A 7728-nucleotide genomic window follows, 5' to 3' on the forward strand; every position below is an offset into this window, starting at 1 on the left:
ATGGTCACTACATTAGCCTTTTCCCAGTCATCCGGGACCTTCCCCAATCACCATGAGTTTTCAAAGATAATGGCCAATGGCTCTGCAGTCACATCCACTAACTCCTTTAGTACCCTTGGATTCAGTGCTTCCGGCCCCATGTGCTCGTCCAGCTTTTCTAAATAGTACTGAACCACTTCTTGCTCCACAAAGGGCTGGTCACCTCCTTCCCATACTGTGTTGCCCACTGCAGTAGCCTTGGAGCTGACCTTGTTCGTGAAGACAGAGGCAAAAAAGAAGCATTGAGTACATTAGCTTTTTCCACATCCTCTGTTACTAGGTTGCCTCCCCTTTCAGTAAGGGGCTCACACTTCCCCAGACCTTCTTCTTGTTGCTAACATACCTGTAGAAATCCTTCTTGTTTCTCTTAACATCACTTGCTAGCTGCAACTCCAGTTGTGATTTGGCCTTCCTGATTTCACTCCTGCATGCCTGAGCAATATTTTTATACTCCTCCCTGGTCATTTGTCCAAGCTTCCACTTCTTGTAAGCTTTTTTTTTGTGTTTAAGATCAGCAAAGATTTCACTGTTAAGCCAAGCTGGTCGCCTACCATATTTACTATTCTTTCTACACATTGGGGTGGTTTGTTCCTGCAACCTCAATAAGGATTCTTTAAAATACAGCCAGCTCTCCTGGACTCCTTTCCCCCTCATGTTATTCTCCCAGGGGATCCTGCCCATCAGTTCCCTGAGGGAGACAAAGTCTGCTTTTCTGATGTCCAGGGTCTGTATTCTGCTGCTCTCCTTTCTTCCTTTTGTCAGGATCCTCAACTTGACCATCTCATGGTCACTGCCTCCCAGGTTCCCATCTACTTTTGCTTCCCCTACTAATTCTTCCTCGTTTGTGAGCAGTAGATCAAGAAGAGCTCTGTCCCTAGTTGGTTCCTCCAGCACTTGCACCAGGAAATTGTCCCCTATACTTTCCAAAAACTTCTGGTTTGCTAATTTGTATTACAGAGGCCCTTAGAGCTCGTCTGGACTGCATCTCTTTGTGCTAGACCCAGTTATGTTCATCCTAGGCTCTATGGCCTGGTCTACAGTACAGAGTTAGGTTGACATAAGGCAGCTTACGGTGACCTAATAATGTCAGCAGCTGCACTACAATATTCCTCCTACCACCATACCTCACCTGCTAGATCAACTTAATAACTCCACCTCCATGAGAGGTGTAGCACTTGAATCAATGTAGTTAAGTCAACGCAGTGACAATGTAGACACTGCATTGCTTACGTTGACTTATGTGACCTACAGGAGGTGTCCCAAAATACCCCATGACCACTCTGGTCATCGTTTTAAACTCCACTGTCCAGCAGCCAGGTACACAGGAACTAGTACCTCCTCTGTTAAAGGACCACAAATTTTTGAATTTTCATTTTCTGTTTGGTTGGTGTGGAGAGCTCACCTGGCAACTGCCCAGCTGAGCATGTTGGCTACACATTCCAAACATGTTTCTGCCTGGCATACAGAGGAGGTGGTAGATCTCCTGGGTCTTTCGGGAGCAGATAGAAATGTGAACATCTATGAAAGATCATTCAGGGCGTGGGGGAGAAGGGCTACAAGAGGGACCTGAAGCAGTTTCACATGAAAGCAAAGGAACTGCGACAAGGCATACCAGAAGGCAAGGGAGTTAAGCAGTCATAGAGTCATAGACTTTAAGGTCAGAAGGGACCATTATGATCACCAAGTCTGACTTCCTGCACAACGCAGGCCACAGAATCTCACCCACCCACTCCTGTATCAAACCTCTGTCTGAGCCACTGAAGTCCTCAAATCATGGTTCAAAGACTTCAAGATGCAGAGAATCTTCCAGCAAGTGACCAGTGCCCCACACTGCAGAGGAAGGCAAAAAACCCCTAGGGCCTCTGCCAATCTGCTCTGGAGGAAAATTCCTTCCCGACCCCAAATATGGCAATCAGTTAAACCCTGAGCATGTGGGCAAGACCCATCAGTCAGCATCCAGGAAAAAATTCTCTGTAGTAACTCAGATCCCACACCATCTAACATCACATCACAGGCCACTGGGCATATTTACCACTAATAGTCAAAGACCAATTAATTGCCAAAATTAGGCTATCCCATCATACCATCCCCTCCATAAACTTATCAAGCTTAGTCTTGGAGCCAGATATATCTTTTGCCCCCACCGCTCCCCTTGGAAGGATGTTGCAGAACTTCACTTCTCTGATGGTTAGAAACCTTTGTTTAATTTCAAGTCTAAACTTCCTGATGGCCAGTTTATATCCAGTCACTCTGGTTCGGCACCACAGTCATACTGCTGTTAGAAGGAGCTGCATGCTATCCTCTGCAGTGACACCTCTCCCTCCCCACCCCGCCCCAGCCAAAGGCCTTGTGACTACATTGGAGGAGGAGTCACCTGCCACAGCAGTATGGTGACCACATGTCCCGATTTTATAGGGACAGTCCCGATTTTTGGGTCTTTTTCTTATATAGGCTCCTATTACCCCCCACCCCATCCTGATTTTTTATATTTGCTGTCTGGTCACTCTACACAGCAGGCAGTCCTGAAGATGAGGTGTTGGACAACAAGAAGGAGGATGAGAATGGGAGATAGGTGACCCAGGAGCTGTTTGTAACCGCAGTGCAGTCCAGCCAGTCGCAGCACTCCAGCACAATAGCACGAGTGAGCATGATGCCGGGAAAGGATCCTCTGGTAAGTATGCCGTTCGCATTGATATTGCAGGGCCACAGCTTCTCATTTACTGTGTTTTATTCGTGTTACAAAAAGTAGTGAAATAACCAGCGGAGGTAGAGGGCCTATCTGCTTCTTATTCCCTGGCACTACCAGGCAGAGGGAGCCCTGCAAAATAGTTTATGTGCCAGACCGTGATGTCACATGACTCCTCCACAGAGATCTCAAGGAAACTTTCCTGTAGGTACTCTGCAATCTGTTGCTGAATGGAGGGCAGCTGTATTTCTTCCACTGTGGTAGGATACTTTCTCTCACCACTCATCTATTAGTTCAGTAGGCATCATTGCAGCACACAGACTAGCAGCATACGGACCCAGTCTGCAGCCGGATACATGTGGCAGCTGTTCCCTTTCTGTCTTCGTTACCCTAAGGAGTGAAATATCAGCTAAAGTCATCACTGCCGGTGGGAAATGGTGCCAGTATTCAGTTCAGTTGCCCAAACAGCAAACCCGAGTGTCTGTGTCATCCCCCACCACACCCAGACTGTACTCACCGTGGATGAGACAACCAACACACTCAATGAATACCTGACCAAAATGCAAATACATCAGTAAAGGGCAGTGATTTCAATATAGCAAGTTTTCCATACAGCTTTTCTATGCACTCACAATAGCACCTCTGTGCACTGTAGCTTTTGCAGCTGCAAATATGGCCTTCACCTTACCCTCCACATCAATGAGGAGGCTCAACCAGCTAAGAAGTAGAAGCAAGCAAACGTGAGATGGCATGTTTCAGACATCCTGCAAGCCTCTGGATCAGCAGACACAGAGCAGAGCACGTGGAGGATCTTACTCTTGCACAAAATGAGCATGGACATTCAGGACAGGAGAAAAACCCAAGAGGAGGAGCATGATGTGCAGCAGGAGATGATAGCACTTCTGATGGAGCAACAGACATGCTGAGGTGTCCGGTTGACTGTCAGGTGCAGCACCTTTGAGGTCGCTTCCCTCTACAGCTCGTCCAGAACTGCATTCCAGCCCCATCCTACTGCCCCCTCTCACACACACATCACATGGCATCAGGGGACGGTGCCCTATCCCGATCGCTCCACCCCAGGGGGAAGGTTCAGGCAATTACAGCAACACGTACACTGATGTGTGGCAAGCAAGGTCGGTGCATGTGTTTTTAAATAAAAAAAGAATGTGCTTTCCCCCTCCCAAGTTTATTCCTCTGCATTTCTAAAGTTTACTTCAGTCATGCATGGATTTGTTTGTGCATGTGTGTGCAATTAAAGTCCATTTTTGGAAACTTAATTCATCTTTATTAGTTCAAAGCATAGCGGGGAAGAAGGGGATAGGACAATTGAGGCATTGAGAGGGGGAGGGATGTGAATGAGGTCACACAAGGAGTCAGAGTCAGAGCTGGGGATAGAACCCAGGAGTCCTGGATCTCAGCCCCTCTCTCCTCTAACCAATAGCCCCCATTCCTCTCACATACAGCAGCCTGTGGGGTGGCCCCTGTGTGGCATGAGTTGCTGGGTCTGAGCCCTGTCCCTCGGGGGACCGTCATATCAAGCAGTCACTCCTTACCAGCAGTCCCAGTGGAGGGGCTAGGAGCTAAATGGAGTGTGGGGACCCCCCTTCTCACCTAGGGGAAAGTAGGTGGAGGCAGGTAGCTCCTGCTAGCTGCCTCACTGTAGGGGTGTGATATGCCTCTAGGTACAACCTAGACTGCAAAACCACTGAGTGCCCTTAAACTCTTCAGCCTCGGCTGTCTCTCCCAGTGCTTTGCTAGTGATAAGCAGCAAACCTCTCCAGGTGCTGTGATCACTCAGCCATCAACAGATGGCAGCACACACCAGCTGAGTTGCATGAATGCTCTCTAAGCCACATGAATTAGACATAGGGAGACTTCAGCCTATTTCCCCAGCCCACAAGCCTTGCACTGCAGGGATAGCCCATTTTACATTGCGCAAGACCTTCTCTTGCACAGTGCAAGCACATTAATTAGTTCACCTCTTCATCAAAGGAAAGTGGATATGCACCAGCCTTCGTAATCTGAGCAGTTTCCCCCCAGGTAGGTGTTGAGATGGGGGAGGAGAGAGGCCAAATGATGATGTAATCAACCTTCATTTATACTTTATCTCCAGGTGCTAGAAAGATCCCTGCTGTGATATGGAGGTTAGGTAGCCCATTGTGTACATGCTCTGTCTCAGGAGACTCTGGGATAGTGGATTCTTCTTGATGGATCATCAATGCTTGTCTAGCCAAATTAGATGTAAATCTGTCTTGTTAGTCGCTCCTTTGTTGTCACTGGAAGGCTAGCTGTGGGCATTTCCCACTGACCACGTATTTCAGTATCAAACATGTATTGATACCTCATAACTTCACATACAATGACAGTACCTATAATCCAACAGGATAGCAGTGTTCAGCAGGGCAAGACTTTTTAAATGATACCTCACAAGGCATGCATTGTACAAAACATATCATATCACTGTGGTGAACATGGAAGTTCCAGGGTGCTATTTTGACATACAGAGTGTCACAGGGGGTGCCTGGGAAGGTGGGATCCTGGGGCTGCTGCCTCCAACCCAGCAGGAGGAGCCAAGCACTGAGTACCCAGAGGCAACAACTCATCAACACTGAGCATCCTCAGTGTACACCCTCCCCCCAGCTCATGCTGCGTCAGGGCAGAGACTTGGCCAGCTTTGGCAAGGGTGAAGGGTCTGGTGGGGGATCTGGGAGTTATGACTCTTGGGTTTTTGCCCCAGCTCTGGAAGAGGAGTGGGATGTAGGGACTAGCATGGGGTGTGTGTGTGTGATATTTTGAGATCACAGCACAAGGTGCATTTGCAAGGTTATGTTACTACACACACAGCACTTACAGCAGAGTGTCAAAAACACATTGGCTGGCACAACACAACACACATTTCTGAGGGTCATTTTTAAAACCATCTTTGAAAGCCTTCCTGAGCTGTATAGCTTCCCATTGAGCGCTTATTATAGCCCTGGTGTCTGGCTGCTCAAAATCAGCAGCCAGCTGATCCTCCTTCACACTGGCGGAAACTTCTTTCCCTTTGCTCCACAGATATTATGATGCACTCAGCAGGCAGCTGTAACCATGGGGATATTTTTTTCATTAAGGTCTAACCTAGTGAATAAACTGCACTAGTGCCCTTTGAGATGGCCAAAGGCACATTCAACAGTCATTTTGCCCTGTTCAGCCTATTGTTGAAGCACCCCCTGTTGCTGTCCAGGTGTCTAGCTTCATGAGCCCCGGGAGTAAAGGGTAGCCTGGATTTCCCAGGCTGACTATGGGCATTTCAACATCTCCAATGGTGATTTTGTGGTCTGGAAACAAAGTCCTTGCCTGCAGCTTTCTGAACAGGCATGTGTTTTTAATGATGCATGTGCATGCACCTTCCTGCACTGGTGTCGATAAAACATCCCTGGTGATACACCAGTGCTTGCAACACCATAGAAAAGTAGCCCTTTCTGTTTATGTACTCTGTGGCAAGGTGGGTTGGGACCAAGATAAGGATGTGCATGTCATCTACAACCCCACCACAGTTAGGGAACCCCATTGCAGTAAAACCATCCAATAGCTCCTGCACGTTGCCCAGAGTCACAGTCCTTCTTAGCCCTAATGTTCCTGCATACAGAGATCACAGCAATGCCCATGGTGAATTTCCCCAACTCCTAATTGATTCCCGACTGATCAGTAGTAGTCAGGTATTTCAAGCTGCCACACAGCAATTGCCACTCACTTCTCCAATGTCAACACAGCTCTTATTCCAGTGTCGCTGTGCTGCAGGGCTAGGGACCTCTGCACAAAGTTCTAGGAAAGTGGTCTTGTGCATACGAATGTTTTGCAGCCACTGTTCGTCATCCCATACCTGCATAATGCTGTGATCCCACCAGTCACTGCTTGTTTCTCGGGACTAGAACCAGTGCTCCACTGTGTTCAGCTGCTCCACGACTGCCAGCAGCAACTGGGATTTTTTTTTTCTTTCCATGGCTTCCAACAGAGCTTTATAAAAGGAATTGCCATATTCTGCTTGGCAGCTCCTCTGGTAGCTGTGGAACTACTGCAGGATCAGGCACATGGTGTTCACAACGCTCATCACAATAGTGCAAGAGCTGTGCCAAATCCATGCTTCTCTACAGGTGGCGGACATGTGGGTGATGTTAAGCTTTTGAAAACAGGCATGAATTATTATGGGCTGTAGCGGAAATTAGGGGAGGGAGAAAACTGCATCATGGGTTATTAACACCATGTTCCCAGTCATCCCTGCAAGAATGTTTTGTTCCCATGGGGCATTGCAAACCCTTCTCATAACACCTTGCACTAGATGGGGATGAGTTGCACTGTGGGATAGCTACCCACAGTGCACTGCTCTCTGGGTCAATGCAAACACTGCTACTGAAGAAGCACTCCAACACAAGTCGCATAATCACAACTGACTCAGGGTCAGTGTAAGGATGTTTCGCGCCCTAGGCAAAACTTCCACCTGGCGCCCTCCCCTGTCCCTGAGCCCCTGCCCTGAGGCACACCCTCTCCACAGCAGCACCCCCATCTGCCCTGAGGGTCCCGCCCTGTGGCAGCTCCCCACCCCTCACCTTCCACCCTGAGGCACCCCCTGTCGCCCCAGCTCACCCCTGCTTCGCCTCCACCCTGAGCATGCTGTCGCTGCTTCACTTCTTCTGCCTCCCAGGCTTGCGGTGCCAATCAGCTTAGGCGCCACAAGCCTGGGAGGTGGGAGAAGTGAAGCGGCCACAGCGTCCTCAGGGAAGAGGTGGGACAGGCGTGATCTGGGGTGGGGAGTTCCCCTGCATGCCAGCCCCCTTACTTGCTGCAGGTGGCCCTCCCCACGCCCCCCTACCCCAGCTCCCTCCGCCTAAATGCCGGCAGCGACTGGGGAGGCCAAAAATCCGGCCACCATGGTCACTGCCGAAGAAAATGGCACCCCCGAAATCCTAGGGCCGGTGGCCTAAATGGTTGCACCAACTCTGAACTGACTTACTTACTGTGGTGGA

The sequence above is a fragment of the Chelonoidis abingdonii genome, chromosome 1 (assembly GCF_003597395.2).
Source record: "Chelonoidis abingdonii isolate Lonesome George chromosome 1, CheloAbing_2.0, whole genome shotgun sequence".
Lineage (NCBI taxonomy): Eukaryota > Metazoa > Chordata > Testudines > Testudinidae > Chelonoidis > Chelonoidis abingdonii.